Source organism: Peromyscus leucopus, chromosome 6, assembly GCF_004664715.2.
Source record: "Peromyscus leucopus breed LL Stock chromosome 6, UCI_PerLeu_2.1, whole genome shotgun sequence".
In the NCBI taxonomy this organism is placed as follows: domain Eukaryota; kingdom Metazoa; phylum Chordata; class Mammalia; order Rodentia; family Cricetidae; genus Peromyscus; species Peromyscus leucopus.
The window spans coordinates 89,796,573-89,818,802 of NC_051068.1; positions in this window are offsets into that span (position 1 = coordinate 89,796,573).

The following is a 22,230-nucleotide window of genomic DNA, read 5'->3' on the forward strand; positions in this document are numbered from 1 at the left end:
TGAGATAATTTATGAGAAAGTTAAATAAACATGACCAATAAGCATGTTTATTGCTATTGTTTGTTTTTCCTTTAAAAAAAAAGTTATTCTTAGATAGTTCCCAGGGCCATGTTCCACTGCTAGCATCTCATCAGAGTGCGGGTAGCCATTAGCTCTATTTAATAAACAATTACCACACATCAATCTCAGTTGAGCAGTTACCTTCATCCCCCTTCCTGTGCACTGGATCCCAGCTGTTCTTTCTTACCTGGGATCATCTTCCAAGGCAACATCTTTGAATTGTTCTCTATCATTGATGAAGGTTGAGTCTGCTGCTGTGATACAGCCATGTGAGAACATTTCTTGGTGCTACAGCAAGGACATCACTCCATGTTTGTCTGCAAGCGTTGTTTCTCTCGGCTTAATTGGAGTCATAAAATCTAAGCAGGCAACTGGAAATTTGATTTAGAACACAGACTTGAGAAATGCTAGGCCATAAAGGAAGAAGACCGTGTCATGAACATGGGCAATATTTTACTTCTATTTGTGTTCGGTACCTCCTGTTGAGTTCTCTGTCCTGTGTTTGCCGACTGTAACTCTTCCTGTGAGAACGTTGCTTTACAGCTACCAGTACCAACTATTTTCAAGGTTAGTGGTTTGTCTACTCTTGTCATTGGCTTCCACTATCTCGATGATAGTGGCCCCCCCAACCCAGCTGAATTCATTTTGTGCACCACAGACTGAATTTGCATGCTCAATCATATATCCAAGCATGCATTTTTATCCTTCTAAATCTTGGCTGGCTTTCTGCTCCCCTCAGGGAAAGCAGTCCAGTGTCATCACTTGACCTGTAAAATACTTTACAGTCCAGACCTGGCTTTCTCCTCGGATCATCTTTCTTGATAGTCTTATCAAGAACCCTTCCCTTCTCATGTCACAGGCTAATTGCAAAGTATCTTTTTCTTTCCAGTCTCTGTCGTGACTTTTAAAAGTTCTGTCTAGCTGTTTTTTTTTTTTAAAGATTGACTTTTTATTTTATGTGTATGTATGTTTAGCCTGCATGTATGTAAGTGTACCATGTGTATGTCCAGTGCCTCAGAAGGCAGAAGATGACGAATCCTCTGTTAGCCACCATACTGGTTTCTGGGAACCTGGGTCCTCTGCAAGAACAGTAAATGTTCTTCACCACTGAGGCTCTCTCCAGCCTCCTGTCTGGCTATATCTGATTGACACGCCAAAAGCTTTACATGTTCAATGTATTCAAGTTGACGAGTTTGTAGATAAGTATACACTCATAAAACTGTAAGCACAGTCAGTTCTATAAACACGCCCTTCTCCTCCAATTCTTTTGATTTTTTTTTTCCATCTAGGAAATATCTTTAAACCGAGTTTCCATTTCGCCCTTACATAAAGCTATTCCTTGAAGCCGCAGGCAAAGTCCATCTGTTTGGGGAGCTAGCAGAGCTCTGTGTTCCATTTATAATGTGAATTTCATTCTGTGATAGCTTATCTGTTCTATGTCACTTTCCTACTAAATCAAGAGCTCCACCTAGAATATCTCATGCATCTTCGTAGTCTCTGTGACTTGCAGAGAGTTTGCCATGTAGCAAATGCTCAAAAATGTCTGCTAAATGGAGAAAACTTCCCACCTGGTTAACAAGTATATATATTGCTATTCTCAAGTGATAGCTCAATCATAAGAGACAGATGCCATGGTCCCGGCACACCACAAAAGTATGCCTCTGATAACTGAAGCCTCGAAAGTGTCTCATTGAAATAAACAGGCATCTCTCTGGCAGGATTTTGACACAAATAGTTAGGTGAGCAGCACCGCTATTTTGGGTCTGCTGTCAGCTCCCACTTGTCTCCAGAACAGTTGTGGAACGAGCTTTCAGCTGGCACTGATGACTTAGGAATTCAAGCCACTGCTGTTTTCCTTCTCGTTACCCATAGCTCTCTGAGAATGCCTGGGCAAGGCGTGAGATCCCCTGAGTCAGAGCAAATCAAGACAGATGGCCGAGTTCTCACGCCCCAGTGTGATCAATAGGCTTTGGAGCTGTAGGTTATCAGAATACTTTCCTTCCTCTACCCATGAATATTCATCACTCTCTGTCCTTCTTTCTAGAATCATTAATAAGCAGCAAGAATTCACACACACACACACACACACACACACACACACACACACACACACACGCATGCACACACGCACATCTATAGTCATTTACTTTGGCCTCAGTCTGAAAAACTTTTGCTTCCATGTGTCGCTCTTTTCCCATCTAAAAAGGCCCTATTTAAAATTTCTCCAGTCCAGAAGGATTCCTGGGCTGCTCAACTAGTTTATCAATGTCAATATTTTCCTCAGTTATTGCCAATTTTGATCATAGGCCACTGCCAAGATCCATTTATCAGTCATCTGTGAGTTTCCCCCACAGACAGTCTGTTTATAGGCTCATATTCCAGTGACAGAAAACATATGGGTTGACTCATTGTACTGTCGCCAGTCCAGCATCAACAGTTTGCCTTCATTCGGCTAATTAAACCTTCAAGCTAGATAGCTGCTTATGCTCTTTCATACACATGGCCAGAGTATCTGGGAACAAAGAACCATCGTAATCCTAACAGCCAGAATGCTTTATCTTATGTTTATGGCTTTTCATTGCTTACAGTTCTGGGTAACACACATGGTATGGGGCGGGGCAGTGTTGGGGGTGTTGCTCCATCAGTTGGGAGAGCTCCCACACTGCTGAGTCATTAACATCAGGGAGATAACACAGGCATGCGCATAAGAGCAACAGGAGCTTCCTGTTCACATTAGCAGACAGGCCTGAGTACTTTTCAGACAGTGGAGAAGATGGACTACGTGGTTAGTTTCTTTCATTGTTTAATAAAGACTCCGACCCCCCACTCCATCATTAGATCTCTCTATACAATTTGGGTTGTTAAAATTACTATCACTGAAAAGAATTTTTAGTATTTGAGAGCTGGTCTCACTATGGTAAACCCAGCAGGCCTGGAACTCGATGTATAAAAAGCTGGTTCCAGACTCAGAGATCTGCCAACCTCTGCCACCCAAGTGCTGGAATTAAAAATGCACACCACCACATCTAGTTGAAAACTATTTTAGTACCAAAAAGTAAAACAGTAGAAAATGCAGAGTCAGAATGCCTGTACTACAGATCCAAACGGGGAAACGGAGTTGTATACGATGTGGAGATTTTTTCAGTTTTCTGAAATTCCATCTCTTTTAAAAAAGGAGAATTGGACCCAAAGTCGTGTTTAACTTGTTACTATTTTGCCATCTCACCCCTGGAGAAATGATACAGTTGTATATAAACACTTGACACTAGGAGAACAGACTTCTTAAACTATACAAGCAGTGGTGTTGAAGGTACAAAGTTCCAAGCATAAAATTTTCATCCTCCAGAAAAAAGTATGAATATGTGTTCTAGAAATATGATTTGGCCAGTAGTAAAACCGGTAATGGAGTTTGGGCAAGGTTTCTCTGTGTGTACCGCTGTACATGCGTGCACCTGCAGGTGGGAACCAGAGGATAGTGTCGGTTTCCTCTATGGTTGCTCTCCAGCTTGTCTTTTGAGACAGGACCTCTCACTTTCACTTGAAACTTACTGATTCAACCAAGCTAGCTGGTCAGTGAGCTTCAGGGATCTCCATTCCCCACCTCCCCAAAGCGGGGATTACAAATACATGCCATGCCAGCCTGTCTTGATTTTTTAAAATATGAGTTCTGGGGGGTCAAACTTTGGTCCTCATAATTGTGAGGCAAGTACTCTCCAGCCTTAGGCCAGGTTTTTGTTAGGTAGATGGATTCAGAATGGGTACCCACTTACCTTTCAGAGTTATTTATCATATATATAGGACATATAATTCTAAATGAATCTGTATCTATATCTATACCAAAGGATAAAGAAAATCAGCAAGTGAGTGCACCACCACCTTTGCTCATACTATAATAACCTGTTCACTTGGTAGGTAGGAGTCTGCACAGATTCTATTACACAAAGAAAAGCAAGGACAAACGTATATTTGCCTGCATGTGTGTTTGTCTCGTTAACTTACACTAGGCAACAAATCATGTTTGGTTCTCCTAAATCTTTCATGGTGGAAGATTTCAAAAAGTTTCCTACACACAGAGCCCAGAGCCCTCCAGTCCATGTTGTTAAAACCCCACCATTGGGTCAAGCTGCACGACATAAACCGGTCTTTGAAAACTGCATTGTGGAGGATTGTTTTGTGGTAAAAAGAAGATGGATTTTGACATTAGTCAATTCCTGTTGCTAAATCTCCATACAGCGAGGCTGCGGGCAACTTAACCTCCATCCATTCTGTCATCACTATCCACACCCTGGATGTCAGGCTTGTGACAAGCCACCGTGTCCAGACTGTGGATGGGAAGAGCGTCAATGTGGTGTTGTTCCATCATCTCTTCACCTGAGAGGCTGAGTATTCACCATCCTTTGGGATGGTCTTCTGAGTCTACCCTCATTGCATGCCTCAGTTCCAGGGGTTGAAAGGCTTTGTCAAGCCCATGCTGCTCGCCACCTTCCCTGGAGAACGCTGTCATTCAGCACTCATGTTATCCAACCCCAAGGCACCTAGAGTTCTGCCCCTGGGGTCCTTCCCTTTTCCCCTTGCTACATTGCCAGTGTCTCCTTCTCCCCCTTTTTCTTCAGTGAGAGAGAATCTCTGATTGGACCCTGTAGCTAGAGTTTTCCTGCCTTGCCCACAGTCAGGACAAATCTCTCTCACCCACCAGTCCCACAGCCGCTCAGAACCAACCAAGTAAACAGAGACTTATATTGCTTACAAACTGTATGCATGGCAGCTTCTAATTTTATTCTTAATTATTTTATGGCCATGGCAGGCTTCTTGCTAACTGTTCTTATAGCTTAAAATAACCCATTTCTATAAATCTACACCTTGCCACATAGGCTCATGGCTTACCGGCATCTTCACATGCTGCTTGTCCTGGCAGTGGCTGGCAGTGGCTCTGACTCAGCCTTCCACTTCCCAGAATTCTTTCCCGCCTATACTTCCTCCTGCCTGACTACTGGCCAATCAGTGTTTTATTTATTGACCAATCAGAGCAACACATTTGCCATACAGAACATCCCACAGCAGGACCCCTATGATAGCCTCACTCAGATATTTAACAAACTTCCCAAGCTTCACACACACACACACACACACACACACACACAAGAAGGCTTCTAAGTTTAGTTTATTGAACTGCTATTTCTTCAATATTTTCCATCCTGGAAAATGACATCGTTCACACTGATAGCCAAGGACTTGGGAGTCATACTTGAATCCTCTTTTATAGTCCTGATGCCAGGTTTCCACGCATTCACTCTTAAATCCAATCTTTATCTCTCTCTGTCTTGCTTGTAGTTCACAAGTTCTGACTCTTGAAGGTCTTGTGTTCCAGCATCCCTTACCAACCAGCTTCTAGTCAGATTCATGGTAGAAGTCAGAGCAGCAGAAGAGAGGGCAGAAAAAAAGAAGAAGCCATACTATTTTATCTCTCTTTCTGTCTCAGCCCTCAGAAGTGTCTTGAATAAGTCTCAGTGTAGCTGTCTTTCTAGTACCAACAGCTAGGTCTACCATGATCTGGTTTCTGCTGGATGGTCCTGGATGCTTTCTGACGACATCATTGCCTCATCCCCAGGCCTCCCTTCCCCCGCGCACAGAAACAGCAATAGCTTCCTGCATTATCATCTCTAAGATGTCTCACCATCTTATATCATTCTGATCATATATTACATGTGTCATTAATTCCTCCCTAAATTCCCTCCGTTGCTTAAGATGATAGCAAACAACCCAGCTTTAAGATGCCAGTGACATGTTAAATGTCAGGAGAATTGGGTGGACACAATGGGCTTACATAGCTCATTAGGACTAGGGAAATGCTCATGAAGTTCTTAGTTATAACTATGGTCTGAATGTTTGAGTTCCATTAAATGTGTATATTGCAATGATAACCCACAAGGTAATAGGATCAGGAAGTGGGCTCTTGGGAGATGACCTTGAGGGCAAATCATGGATGGAATTTGTAACTTTATAAAGGATTCTGTGGAAACCCTTACTTCTTCTACCCTATGAGGGCAGAGTCAGCAGGCACTATGTGTTAATCAGAAAGTTGCCTCTATCAGACATGAAATTTGCTGGGATTTTGACCTTAGGCTTTCAAGCCTTCAGAACTGTTAGAAATGTGTGTCTTTTCTACATAAGCTACTAGCTTATAGGATTTGTTACATAGACCCAAATGGTCCATAGTGGTTTGCTACTGTTTACTTCCCATCCACCTAGCTATCCTAACAGTTTCCCCGACTATCCCTTAGTCAAATGAGATAAAGATGCCTACTCAGTCATGTCTCTAAATATTTGGAAGTATTAATTAAATGTTCCGAGAGCTTTTTCTATTCCCCAACAGGCTTCTGGGTAGGTGTGAAGTTAAGAATTGCGACTGAATTGCTGTGTACAACATTGTGTACTCAAGAATTTTGTCTTTCTCTTGGTTGACATTTAAAAAAAAATAGATCAATTTATTATATTAGGTTATGCATTTACTTGATTGTTGGGAATGGGGAGAAGATGTTACATCTAAAATGACTTCTTTAAATTCAACGTTAAGAAAGAGATTCTATGAGGAAGTTCCTATGGCTACCTTACTTGCAGACATCAAATGACCTTTACATAAAATTCAGTCCAATAAGAGGCAGCAATAGGCTATAAAGTTTTAAGAGGTAAGACTATAAAGTCAAGGAGCTGAATTCAGTGGACGTTGGTTTGGTGAAGACCCATGGGAAGGGAAAGCTGTGCTCTGGAAGGAATAACTATGTTTTACTGGTACTATGCCTTGACTATCTTGTAAATGTATGATTTTTACTTTTGTAAGTACTCACTAAACTCTGTGCATTTCTTTTGTCTGTTTTTATTACATATGTTATATTTCACTATTTTTAAAGGCTGGAAGAGTGAATTGGTTCACATCAGTAATCCCAGCACGTGGGGACTGAGGCAGGGGATTGCTTTGAGTTTCAGGACAGTCTGGACAACACAGTTGCTCTGGGCAGGCCTAAGCTACAGAGTGAAAAATATATTTCAAACAAGTAAATAAGCAAACAAACAAACAACAACAACAACAACAACAACAGGGCATGGAGAGATGACTCAGTGGTTAAGAATGTATTCTACTCTTGCAGGGAACCCAGCCCCACCTCAGATGTCTCATAATTGCTTGTAATTCCAGCTTTAGGGGATCTGACTTTCTCATCTAGCCTCCAAGGGCACACACACGGTAGACACTTATGGCCAATGGTGGCTACCCAGGGATTGAACTCAGGTCCTGAGGCTTAGGAGCAAGCTCCTTCACACACTGAGTCATCTTGCCAGCCCCTCTGCTCAGGTTTGCAAGATGTCTCTGTGAACCAAATGAGACATACGTGTGGGTCTAGTTTAGATTTGCAGCGTCTGTTTTGAGATTTGTTATGGAAAGTAGCAAAAAAAACTGCCCATCCGTCACAAGCCTCCTCTGAGGCAGAGTGTGGAGCCTGCTGTCACATTGGGCAGAGCAAAATGAGTAACAGAAAAGCAAAACAAAAACCGTTGTCACCTCTGTGTGTTCTTGCCATGGCGGGGGGGGGGGGGGGGGACTTCTGATAGATGTTCTGGGGGAACTTTCAGTGACATCGAGGGGCCAAGAATAGGTCTTAAAGGGAGTGGGAAGAAGGCCAAGTTTTATCTGCTTTTCATGGATAAAACAAGACACATTTGCGTACTGAAGAAATTTGAAGAGTTGGAAATGGAGGCTCCTTCTTTACAGAGCCAATATGGCTATTTTTAGGGTGAAGAGAACACATACATCAAGCAGAAACCCATTACAAACAATCCGTGTAAGTGGACTGAGTAAATAAGATGAGTGGAAAAGGAGGAGGGTTGTCAGGGATGGGTGTAGATATGGACACTGCAGGAGTCAGGTGGTCAAAAAACGGACTCGGTAAATTACTCAGTTACTAAGTAATATTTCAATTACTCAGTAAAGTCTTGAACCGTGTAGCAATGACTGCATATATCATATAATCACCACAAAGCTTCAAGCAGAATATGATTAATCTGCCAGGGGGTTTCCTTCACAGAGCAGGATTAAACCTATTATCCCAAACCAGAAGTTTTTAAAATGTAAGTAAAATCAGGTCCTGAGATGCTATTTTCTCAATGAGAGACAATGGGAAGTACACGCATTTGACTTTGAGCTGTGTGTGGCAGAGCCCAAACTACCACCAATGATAGGCAAGGAGGTCTGATGTTCATGGGGGCTCCAGAGCATAGACACTGGCAACACAATTCGAACGTTGGAGAAGAGGATTTATGTAGAACTCATGGGATAAGAACCAAGATAAAACAAACAAAGAGAGAAAAATCAGAAGAGGAAAAGTAGTATTAGCTGTGACTCAGAAACAAGGGGAAGGAGGAGAGAGGGAAGAAATCAAGACTACCAAATCAAAACATTATGGTTCTATTTGGGAATAGATATGTATATACATATATGCGTGCGATATCAATTCATGAAAGAAGAGGCCACGGATTTGAAGGAGGGTGGGAAGGGGCATATGGGAGGGTTTGAAGGGAGCCAAGGCAAGGGAGATATGTTGTAATTATATTATCTCAAAAAATAAAACAAAGCCATGAGCAACCAAGTGGTCAGGATGCTGCAGGAAAGAGAGAGAAAGGGGAAAGAAAGAGGATTAGGAAGGATGGCAACAGTAGCAAGAAAACATTTGGCCCTCAACCTGAACACTTCGCCATTTTTTCAGAGCTGTGTGGTTGAATGTAGGAGATCGCTCGAGATCGTGTGGCCGCTGTGAGGCTGTGCCTCTCATCTTCCAGCACAGACCTCTGTTGCTTCTGTTCCTTGGATTATTGCTCTCCACAAACAGGAGACTCAGAAGTTGTCACCAGTAGGTTTGGGTGGCCTCAATTCCAGTTTTCTATCAGCAGCTTTGGCAAATGGGAGGCCTTTTCCCAGGAGCGATTCTGAATTGTGTGACAAAGAACTTTGTGAGACTACTCATAAAATAGTATCTGTCTTCAGAGAGCACTGGACCCTCACAGCCCTTAGGGACTAGATAACCGTTGCAGTATAAACAGCCCACTTTAATTACAGTCCACATGCCCACTTCTTAAAGCCTTTCTCTCTGTAGCCTGTGCTGTTAATACAGTGCTTGACAAACCCAGATGGTATTTTACCACACATTTCACTCTCAGCAGGCACAAGCGCAGACTCTGTAACCATAAACATACTTTAAAAATCCGACTAGTCCATAGGAAGAGATTAAACAGTGGAGACCATAATAAAAAAAAAAAACACCTCAGAGAAGATCTTTGCATATAAAAAAGAAATATTAAAAGAAGACAAGCTGAGAGAAATGTGTAATATGTGATATATACTATATAATATGACACACCTCAGAGTCACTACATGATATATAGTTAATTATACGAAAAGTCTAAGTGATACAGGAGATGTTTATGTTAGAGTAAACTGAGTTCTTCCCCCTCCCAACCTCCTGGTGGCTGTTTCCAGTTCTTTGTTAACAGTTCTGAGCACAGACGAACTTGCAGAACCCAAGTATCACCACCCGCTCCTCAGTCTCTCCCATCTCTGGAGGGTGACTGGTCAGCAGTGTATGGAGAAGGAGGGACATTCCTTGAGTAAGGCTTCCTTAGAGAAATGTTTGCTCAGAGGAGGATCTTCATGTCTTGTGATCCTCCTTGGCTCACATGCACCTGGTCACCTTCTAGAGGAGTGGCTCTCTATCTGTGGGTCTTGACCCCTTTCACAGGGTCGCACATCAGATATCCTGCATGTCAGATATTTACATTACGATTGATAATGGTAGCAAAATTACAGATATCAAGTAGCAATGAAATAATTTTATGGTTGGGAGTCACCACAACATGAGGAGCTGCATTAAAGGATCTCAGCATTGGGAAGCTTGAGAGAGCCCTTTGTCCTCCCAACATGACCTTCAAAGGGACTGAGGTGCCTCTGCCCATTCTCCATCTCCTTGTCCTCCTCAGTGCTATGACAAGGTCTAGATTTTACCGAAGAGAATGAAACATGCTATGTTTTTATTATGACTTGCCACAAGGTTCAAAGAAAGCAGTAGCCTAGTAGTTAAAGCCTTGGGAGTCTTTCCTCGAGCAAGATAAAAGACTCAGTACCTAATCTGGGTCCCTTTGCTAAGACCAATGCTCCCTATGATGTTTTAACAGAAAATAGCAAAGTGATAATTATTGACAAAAAATTCTACACAATAAGACAGACAGATTGGGAGTGGCTGGTCCTTGTAAATTTAGTTCCCTTCAAGATCATCCTTGCCAATGTTAGCTAAAGACTTCTGGCTTTTGGCTTTTTGTTTTTGCTTTTGAATGAATCCCCACAAACAGGGGATCATACCATGATTCACACTTAGATGAGTTGCTTCCAGATTTACATCACATTCAATTCCCACTAAGTATTCAGCCAAACATGAGCGCGCGCGCGCAGCGCGGCGCACACACACACACACACACGGGCACACACACGGGCACACACACACACACACACACGGGCACACACAGAGACATGTATACACTCACACTCATGCACAGACACACTTACACACACAAACACAGACACACTCATATTCTGTGAATCAGGGATTGCACAGCATGAGCCACTCAGGAGAAACTGAAAATCAAGCTCAGACACCTCAGCATGAGCTATGCAAGGTATAAATGTTTCATTTGCTTTCTTTTTTTTTCCTTTTATTTTATTTTACAATACCATTCAGTTCTACATATCAGCCATGGATTCCCTTGTTCTCCCCCTCCTGCCCCCCTCCCCTTCCCCAGCCTACCCCCATTCCCATCTCCTCCAGGGCAAAGCCTCCCTGAGTACTGAGATCAATCTGTAGACTCAGTCCAGGCAGGTCCAGTCCCCTCCTCCCAGACTGAGCCAAGCGTCCCTGCATAAGCCCCAGGTTTCAAACAGCCAACTCATGCAATGAACACAGGTACCACTGCCTAGATGCCTCCCAAACAGATCAAGCCAATCAACTGTCTCACCTATTCAGAGGGCCTGATCCAGTTTGGCACATATACACAATGGAATACTACTCAGCAGAGAAAAACAATGACATCATGAGGTTTGCAGGCAAATGGATGGATCTAGAAAAAATCATCCTGAGTGAGGTAACCCAGACTCAGAAAGACAAATATGGTATGTACTCACTCATAGGAGGATACTAGATGTGGAACAAGGATGACTGGACTGCTACTCACATCACCAGGGAGGCTACCTGGAAAACAGGACCCCAAGAAAGACACAGGGATCACCCACTGACGGAGAAATGGCTGAGATCTACATGAACAACCTGGACATGAGTGGGAGTAATGAAGGGCGAGGGTCGAGAGAAAGAAAGTCTATGGGAGCGGGAGATCCCAGCTGGATCAAGAACAGAGAGGGAGAACAAGGAATAGGAGACCATGGTAAATGTTTCATTTTCAAGCCAGCATTTCAAGCTGTCCTGTCGGCAGGACAGAGGTCACTGCTTTCCTTCATGATCAAACTCCTTTAAACTGGCCTCGTTCTACCTATGGGTAAGAAACTAAATGATGCACAAAATCATACTTAAATTATACCTTCAGCCATTCAGCTAAAACTTAATAGGACTTGTGATGATCCAGCTGAATCCTGGGTTAAGAACTTAGTTTGGGAGAGATGACTTTATATCTCCAGTTAGAGTGACTCACACCTGTATGAAAAGCTGTGTTACTTTACTATGAGAATGAGCACAGCACACATTCTACACATTGCTGGAACACAAGGAATACAAGGGATGTCATACAGCAGAGATGAGATGAGGTCTCTGCCTTTATCGGGATCATTCCTCACACTTGACCCAGAGAAGAAGCTTGGAAATGTGTAACAAATTGCTACCTTTCAGTACCTCTCTACATTAATGATTAACTAATTGTGTGTACATGTCCACACTTGCAAATGCCCAGGCAGGCATGTGTCTGTGTGCGTGGAGACCAGAGGTCAGCTGTACTGTTCTTTGAGAGCAGTCCTGTGGTGGTATTGTGCTCCCCAAAATATTGTGCACTCTAATAAACTTATCTGGGGTCAGAGACAGAACAGCCACAATATTAAACATAGAGGATAGGCAGTGGTAGCACACGCCTTTAATCCTAGCATTCCAGAGGCAGAAATCCATGTGCTCAAGGACACAGCCAGGTATGGTGACTCTCGCCTTTAATCCAGAAAGCAAGCTTTTAATCCCAGGGAGTGATGGCTGAAAGCAGAAAGGTATATAAGGCGTGAGGACACCAGAAACTAGAAGCATTTGGCTGGTTAAGCTTTTAGATTTCTAGCAGCAGTAGCTGAGATTCCTTCTGAATGAGGACTCAGAGGCTTCAGTCTGAGGAAACAGAATTAGCTGAGGAGTTGGCAAGGTGAGGTAGCTGTAGCTTGTTCTGCTTCTCTAATCTTCCAACATTCACCCCAATAACTGGCCTCAGATTTGATTTTATTAATAAGACTCTCCAAGAGTCCTGCTACACAGTCCAGCTTGTTTACTTGAGACAAGATGTGCCTCTCAGTGACTGGAACCGGTCACGGAGGCAGGTGGCTGGTTGCATGTCTCCATCCTCTCAACACTAGAATTTCAAGCATAAGCCCTGGAGTCTGGCTTTTTACCTGTGTGCTGCAGACTGAATTCCAGTCTTCAAGCTTATGCAGCAAGCATTTTACCAGCCGACCTTTCTCCCAATCCTGCTTCTAAAGCATTAATATTTTAAAATAGTTATTTATAATAAATTATGCATACAATATTAATTGTGTTAATTTTGAGTATTTTCAGTATTAATTAGAACATCTGAAATTTAGGAAAATCTGTGAATTATTAGGGGAAAGTACAATTATGTTATGTTTGTTATGCATGGGATATTATATGCAGATACTTCTCAATTAATATAAGAAAAGACTTTCATTTTCTTTTCTTTTTTTTTTTTTTTTTTTTTTTGTTTTTGTTTTTTGAGACAGGGTTTCTCTGTGTAGCCTTGGCTGTCCAGAAACTCACTTTGTGGACCAGGTTGGCCTCAAACTCACAGAGATCCGCCTACCTCTGCCTCCTGCGTGCACCAGCACTGTCAGGCAAGAGAAGACTTTCAGTGTTCAGTAAAATATGGTACACAAAGCTGTGTTTAAGACATAAAGATGCACACGTTGATAGTGGAATAACAGTGGTGAGGTGAAGTTATTAACAAAGTCTTAACTTATATTATCTTTTATGATTCTTTCTATGGTGTTCTGTCATGATTATGTGTCATTTTTACCAGCAGAAAAAAATAACTATGTTTAAAAACCATGAATTAAGTTAATCCATTAAATCTAAACAAAGTATCAGTGACAGAGGGGGAAATGTGGAATTATGATTTGCTATACGGCTTTCTGATTCTTAAGATAGTACATTTTCAAAACATGGAAACTGTGGATTTAAATCTTTCTCACAAGTGGGAAAAAACAAGTTGTCTTCCTTCTTATAGCACATGGAAGCAATCTTTCAGTAAATGATAAGACCAGTCACCTACTTTGAAAAAGAGCACTCAATTATACTTTTTTTTTAATAGTTTACTTTGAAACAAAAATATGTGTCACCGGGCTGGAGAGATGGCTCAGAGGTTAAGAGCACTGACTGCTCTTCCAGAGGTCCTGAGTTCAATTCCCAGCAACCACATGGTGGCTCACAACCATCTGTAATGAGATCTGGTGCCCTTTTCTGGCCTGAAGTCATACATGCTGTATACATAATAAATAAATAAATCTTAAAAAAAAAAAAAAAGTACTGTCTGCCGGGCGGTGGTGGCGCACGCCTTTAATCCCAGCACTGGGGAGGCAGAGGCAGGCGGATCTCTGTGAGTTCGAGGCTAGCCTGGGCTATAGAGCGAGATCCAGGAAAGGCGCAAAGCTACACAGAGAAACCCTGTCTCGAAAAAACAAAAAAAAAATGTAAAAATAAAAAATATGTGTCACCAAGGTTATATGTAAGTATCGCCAAAGTTATCATCAACTAGGTGCTAACATTAACGATGGTCACACATGATATGAAATTAGTGCTTGTCTTCATGATGTTAGTTTGCATTGTTGTTTATATTAACAGATACACAGACAAAAATTAGTTAGGTAGCCCAGGAACAAGATAACTTTCAAAACTGTACAAATGATGTAAAAATAAAATTCTTAAGAAAGGGTTGTGTATAATGATTCAGACTCCACTGAGCGGATCACAGACTCCCATGTGAAGTTTTCATGGTGGGTTGACTGTAGGTCTTATCTACGGAAATCTAGATGTCTCACGATAACCTCACTGACCTGGCAGTTAACCCACTAATGCTTAGTGGGCAGGTTTGAGCATGAGTCAGCACTTCTGTGAACAGAAGTTCCACGTGAACTGAGACAGCAGAAAGTGTTCTTGTGCCGTCTCATCTGAAGGGCAGGGAGCCAAACAAGAAGTTCATGGAAGATGTACTTCATGTTCGTACCCTGTGCAGACAATAACAAGAAATAATTCGCATACTTATTTTTCAGGCTGAATGGGTTTATTCTTCGGGATGTTTTCCAGCATGGACCAGGGATGGGGAACATAAAATATAATACAATTCTATTTGGCAAGAGTAGAAATATCTGAAAGCTCTTTTATGTTCTATTTCATCATTTTAACTGATGATTAGATGATTAAAACAAATCACAGGAAGACTATGTAGCTAAGGATGTTCCCACAAGCAACAAATCTCACTGAGCTCTTTACTGCAGGACCTGGAGATACAACAGTAACATAGCACTCCTGTTCTCGGGAGCTGATGTTCTGGTTCTGAGAACATTAAGTGAGCACAGAATTTATAATGTAATATCAAGGAGTCATATGCGCTATGAAAAAATCAGGACAAAGGGTTAGGTAACAATATACTTGTGTGAGGACCGCTTTTAGAGTGTCTTAAAAGACTCTAAGAAGATGTCCAATTCAAACACAATTTATAAGAAAGTGAGAAAATAGGTCATTATATAACCTAAAAGATAAAAGATGAACATTCCAGGTATGGAGAAGAGTAATTACAAAGCTCCAAGATGAAGCCAGGTTTGACTCATATGAGGAGAGGGGACGAGAAGGCTGATTTAGAGTTATCCATGGGAGTGTGAGAAAGATTGGGCAGTGTACCTGTTAGTTTTCAGTTGTTGTGATAAAATACTCTGACAAAAACAACTGAAGGCAGAAATAATTTATTTTAGCTTCTAGTTCCAGAGGAATAGAGTCTATCATGACAGGGAGGGCATGGTAGCAGGAGCAGGAAGCTGGCTGGTCACATTTTTATCCATACTGGAAGTGGGGAGCTGGCGGGAGGGAGGAACAAGAAGTGGGTGAAGGCTACAATAGATTAAAGCCTCCCGCCCCCATGAAGTAATTCCTCCAGAAAGAATTTAGCTCTCCAGAGTGCCAGCCACCAGAGGTTATAGAGGGTTCAAAATCCAGAATATCTATCTATCCATCCATCCATTGATAAATCAACTGGTTGATCTAATCATCCGTCTTACAACTCACCAAAAAGAAGCAACCAATTTGTCCAATGGATAAAGGACTTTAGGGGACATATTCCCAAGAAAATGGTGAAGTAGCTGGTGAGCACATGCAAGACAATCAGTACCATTGGTAATTTAAGCAACACCAGCCAAAGTGCTATCCAGCCCTTCCCATCTATTAGGATGACCATAATTTTAATAAGCAAAATAAAGAAAAAAAATAAGTGTGGGCAGGAATATGAACAAGTCGAGCCCTGGTCTACTGTTGGCAGTAGTGTGGAGTGGCAGTGGCTGTGACCATCAACTTAGCCTTTCCTGGGAAAGCTAAGCATTGAGCCATCACATGAGCCAGCGGCTCTATTCTGAGATGCGATGATGGTCATTCTCAATTGTGTACTTGACCGGATATGGAATCACCAAGTAGATACACCTCTGGGTGAGTCTGGAAGGGAGTTTCCAGAGAGGGTTAGCTGAAGATTCTTTCATGCAGCTGCACCATCATACAGGTGGCAGTATCAGATTGAATAACAAGAAAAGGAGAAAACCAGCCTTTGTCTGTGTTTCCTGACTGAGGACACAGGGTGACTTGTCACCTCATGCACCTGCGACCGTGTCTTCCCCACCATGATGGACCACATGTCCTCAGACTGTGAACCAAAGCCAGACCCTTCCTTCCTTAACTTGTTTATTTGTTGACAGTAATGAGAAAATTAACGAATAAATTCATATACGCTCTAAAATGGAAAATGGGACTTCAACAGATATTTATACCTTGTACGAATTCCACTGTTACAGTAGCAGAAAGAAAAAAAAAAACCCAAATGTCTGCCAAGTGATGGATGAATAAGAAAAGTATAATATATGGTTTAGTCATACAATCTTTTTAACAGACACGAGCTCCCTATGTATCCCTGGATGACCTGGAACTTGTGACAGAGACGTAGCTGGACTTGAACTCACAGAGATCTGCCTGAATCTGCCTCCTATATATTGGGGTTGCATACGTATACCAACACACATGGCCCTCTTTAGTCATATAAGAAGGAATAAAAATTTATAGTATGGATGGAACTCAATAACATATTTAGCAAAGCAACTCAAATAAAAAACACCTGGTGTTTGGCTCTACAATAGGAGATCTTTAGGACAGAGAAACAAACAGATTTGAGGTTACCAAGGGTTGAGGGGAATGCTGGGATGGGAGGTCATAGCTTACCGCTAGCTTATAGAGGGGTTTGGACGTGCTAAAAGGTTTGGAAAATTAATAAGGGTGATGGTTGCACAGCATTGAAATGTGTTTCGTGGACTGAAGTGTGCACACAGCAGCAGTTAATGTTGCATGGCATCTGCATTTTAGTTCAAAGAAAATATTTTTAAAGAGACACGTTTTTAAAAAGGGAAGCACACAGAGCATCTTTAGATAATCAAAAACAGAGCAACTATATTGCTAGCATCTTTGTGCTGGAAGAAATGTCAGGGGAAGTATTTCAGCTTGAAAGGAAATGACACAAGACAGAAATCTAGACTGAACGGAAGAAGTCAAGAAATTTTAAATACGTATGTAAACTCAAAATCTGTCTTTTCTTCTTTTCTCTGAAAGGTATTTGACTTCAGAAATATTTAAAGTGCATTTGGGACTCAAAACATCTGTAGCAGTAAAAGGCATGGGGACTTTAGCAGAGGTTATATGGGAAACAGTGTAACGGGAAATCTACACAGGCAGACAAATTGAAACTGCCAATTATAATCTCAGGAGAAACTACAAAATATAATGATAATGGAGAGGTTGTTAAGCACAAGAGGAAATAGAATAAAAACTTTAAAAATGCTCAAGAACAGACAAAGGGGAAAGAAAACTGAAAAACAAATGATAGAGTTAAACTCCCTACATTTTAACCATTACAGCAACTCCAAATAAAATGTTATGTTAAAAGGAAGACAGTACTTTAAAAATTTAAGGTCTAAACCACACAGTTTAGAAGACAGAAAAATATATAAATGTAAAGATGTTGAAAATAAAGGATGGAAAATGCAATAAAACAGGTAAGTGTAACATAGTATCATCAGTCTGCTTTTAATGCCTCAGAAAAGAGTTTTCAAGGGGCTGGAGAGATAGTTTATGGGTTAAAAGTATAGGACTCTTTCAGAGGATGCAAGTCCAGCTCCCAGAAGCCATGTCAGGTGACTCACAACTGGCTGTAACTCCAGCTCCAGGGCTCTGAAACCCTCTTCTGGATGCTATAAGTACCAGTACTCACATGTGGGCATACCCACACATACACACATGTGATTAAAAATAAAATTAATCTTTAAGACTAAAAAAGAAGAATCTTCAAAAGAAATAATGTCAAAGATGAGGGCATTTCATAATGATAAAAAGGCTAATTAGTTAAGAAAATCCAGCAACTTCAATGTATGCGTGAGTAATAGCAGAGTTTCAAAGTAACATGAAGCAAAAATGAACAGAACTATGGGGACACACAAATAACTTGTTCTTTTATGTATTAGATTCAATTTGCAATAAAACAAGCAAAAGTATTCTTGTATCTATGGGTCCATGGATTGGAAGACTGAGTATCTTTAACATGTTGAGCTTTCCTACACTGAGGTGTATATTAAAGGAAATCTCATTTAAATTCTAAGCAGTCTTTATCTTAATTTGGTAGAAACTGATCAACTGAATCTAAAATTTATATATAAGTACATAAAACTTAGAGTATAATCTTAAAAAGAATAGTAGTTCTTATACTGATTTCAAAAGTTACTATATTATTAAAATGCCACATAATGAAAGTAATTTTGTTGAAAATATAGATAGATCAGTGGAAGTGGTTAGAGAGATCAAAAATAAGAAAAATAAGCACGTGCATTTTTAAATGCTGATTGAATTTTGGCAAATCACCAAGCCAATTCAACAGAGAAAGACATTCTTCTCCCAACAAATGTTACTGTACTATGGAGAAATTTATATAAGAAAAAAATAAATCTTAACTGCTATAATACATGATGCATAAATATTTGAGATGACTGATATGTCTGAAATAAAATGCTTAATACTCTAGGAAACTACTGGGAATAAAACATCGGAAGCATCTCTATGACTTTTAAGGGACACGAAGACTTCCTGGGACTCTAAAAGCACTAGTCCTAAAGAAAAGTTGATGTAGTCTTATTTATGAATATTAAGAACTTCATCTCTCAATAAAACACTAACAGTAAAGCAGAAGTGTAAGGCATATACTGGGAGAAAATATTCTCAAATGTGTATCTGACAAATGACTTATTTCTAGCTCATATGCTTTAGTTGGAGCTGGAGGGATGAGTGCTCTTCCAGAAGCCAGGGTTAGGTTTCTAGCACCCATGTGGTGGCCAACAACCACAGGATCTGGTGCCCTCCTCTGGCCTGCCTTGGCATTGCAGACACATGGTGCATACAGGTAAACATGCAGATAAACAAAACAAAACAGCTATACATGTAGGAGGAGCGCAGCCAGCTAGCCTGATAAAACCACAGGTGCCCTGTTCCAGGTAGTGCGCGTAGGCATGAGTGTTAGCTATTTCCTGCTGAGCCAACTTGGAGTCTGCCATTGCACCTGGTGATTGGCGACTCACAACCATCAGAATGCTGGGGGCCAATGAGAAAGACACAACACAGCTAAGAGAGTCTCCAGCTGCCAATGGGAAATCACGAAGGGTATATAGGTTTGCCCCATATCCACAATAAATGAGCCGTATGCCTGCTTCTCACCTAACTCCTGATGTCTGTGTCGTTGATGTTGTGCCTTCTCACCCCCTCCCCGAAGGGGTGTCCAGATAGGGTGACCTGCAACATATACAAACAAAAATAAATACATTTTAAAAAAACAAATGCTTTATTAAAAAAAAAAACAAGAGTAATTTAAAACAACAGTCTAGCATTTAAGAAATAGGAAGAAGAGAAGACAATTAAACAAGAAAAATGTAGGAATGCTTATTAATAAACACAAAAACTTTCTAACAGCACTCATCACCACAATGAAAACTAAAATCATTTCCATTGCCTATGATGCTTAGAATGAAAAAGAACAGAAATACCAAGTGTTGGTGAGGATGCAGAGGAAGAGGGCCTCTTACTATGGTAGTAACAGGAAATAAGTATGACTGTATTGAATGGTTTGATTGTTTCTTATAGAATTAAATCCCATGGCTCCTTCCTTCCTTTGGTTTGTTCTGACCTCTTTAAATGACATTTTCATAAATACAGCTTCCCAGAAGTTAATGCATACCTGCTATTCCCCCACCACCACCTCTCATTTACTCCTCAACAATCATAACTACAAAGCATCTAGCTGTCTTGACAATGCGTTGGCAAAGCTCACCAATGACCTCTCAGTCATCAAAGGTAACGACACTCTGTTGTTTGGTCAGTTTCACTGAGACCGATGGTATAGAAATTTTTGCCTATGGTTTGTGATTATAGCTTATATTTGTTTTTTTTTTGTTTTTTCTCCTCAGTCTAGCTTCTATATTCACCTATGCAGTTGACATCTTTATTCATACAATCCAGGGTCTGTCATTGAATCCTATCTATCTTTACTATTATCTCCCATTTCCCTTTGTCAAGTTCTAAATATAGGACTCTGTCATAGTTGAGGTTTTGTTGCTTCAACAAAACACCATCCCCCCCCCAAAAAAAAAACAAGTTGGGGAGGGAAGGGTTTATTTGGCTTACACTTCATCATCAAAGGAAGTCAGGATAGGAATTCAAACAGGGCAGGAACCTGAAGGCAGGAGGTGACACAGAGACCATGGAGGGGTGCTGCTTACTGGCTGGTCCTTCATGGCTTTCTCAGCCAAATTTCTTTTAGAACCCAGGACCACCAGCCCAGGTATCATCACTGACAATGGGCTCAACCCTCCATCAATCACTAATTACAAACATGTCTTATGGAGGCATTTAACCCTATCCTATATCAAGTTGACATAAGACTAGCCAGCACAGTTTCATAGTTGTTGTTGTTTTTTTTCTATTTTATCTTCTCCTTTATTTTTTACATTGATTTTTATCAGCAAGTTTCTTCAGTTCTGCTTTCTAATTCTTCATGTATGCCCTTCCGTCTTTGAACTGCCTCTTCTTAGATCTATCTCATGACTAGCTTCTGGTTGTTCTAGCAATGTAACTGGAGTGTGTTTGCTCCTAGCCTTCTGTAAAATCACACTCATCATCTGTGGTGATTTACAATCCCCTGAATGTGCCATTTGGATAGACATAAAAAGACACCTGGCTAGTAATCCCTTGGAACCAGGTACCCTCCCACGTGGGCATATCTCAGATGGGAAGAGTCTACTTCCCCAGCTTAGGAGAGCAGTAAAGGAGTAGTCTGGAATATCCATCTTCCTGCCATAGAGATTTCATAAAAGGAAAGGAATGCCTTTCTTCCCAGGCCAGAAAGCTAAGAGCTTCCATAAACTAGACCCACTCTTCTACTTCACGGAGAATCTTATCTGAAAGTAGAAATTTGGTCACACAGAGGAGCCCAGACAAAAAAGGAGTGCGTGCGTGTGTACGTGCGTGCGTGCGTGCGTGCGTGCGTGCGTGCGTGCGTGCGTGTGTGTGTGTGTGTGTGTGTGTGTGTGTGTTTGTTTCTGGTTCCAATGATCTGTCTGTGTCCTTTCCAGGGTTTAGTTATGTAGACTCAAGGAATTCCTCTTTACCAGAAGGAATTGTTTTCTATCATCTGCAAAGACCTCACTAGCAAAGGGATATCTCTAACAATGCATGTCATCTAACTGACTAGAAGGTTCTTCCTCACCCCTTCATTGGTAATAGCATTTTCTATCTTTCAGGACTCAGTTTACCCCTTGAGCCCTTTCTATGGAGTTCCTGGTTGTTGAGTGACCTAAAGAAAAGGCCTGGTTTGTCTTTAACACTAGTCACATTTCCTTGGATAAATGCAGGATGAAATGAATTACTCTCATAACAGATTGTATTTTTGGTAAGGCTGTATCACGATCTAATTCTATTCTCATGAAATCAGACGCTGTTCACGTTGTGCTCATCTGAAGGTTCACTGTAATCCCTCTGTCTTAAGTGCCATGCCTCTTCTTGACAGGCCTTCCCATTATATTAATGAAGTCTTATGCCATATTAAGCGGCCCATCAAAATGTTTGAAAATAGCCTTCTTTTATTATATGACAACTTTGAGCTCCATCTTTTCACTGATGATTACAAGATTTTATTTTTACCATCATGTGTTTAAAAGTTCACATCCTATCCTCTGATCTTGGCATTAATCTATAAATGTGTAGGCCATATGCCTTGATGCTGACCACGTGGCTGCTCTTCGATCTCTATATTGCTGCCTCTCAGCATCTGACACTGTGCAGCTCTCTACTCTGCCACGCTTCTCTGAGAACTACTCCCTACCTCTTTGGTAGATAAGTCTTTACCAGCTGAGATTCAAATATCATTTTTTACTTTCTTCTGGCTTGTACCTAACTGATAAAAGAAGCCACACAAAGAGCAAGCACGTTCAGTTACAAGTGCTTCAGACTCAATCCCGATTCTCCTCGCTGTGAAGCCATCTTCAGCAAGTGGGTTTTAGTAGGGCTGGCTGTTCTCAACCTG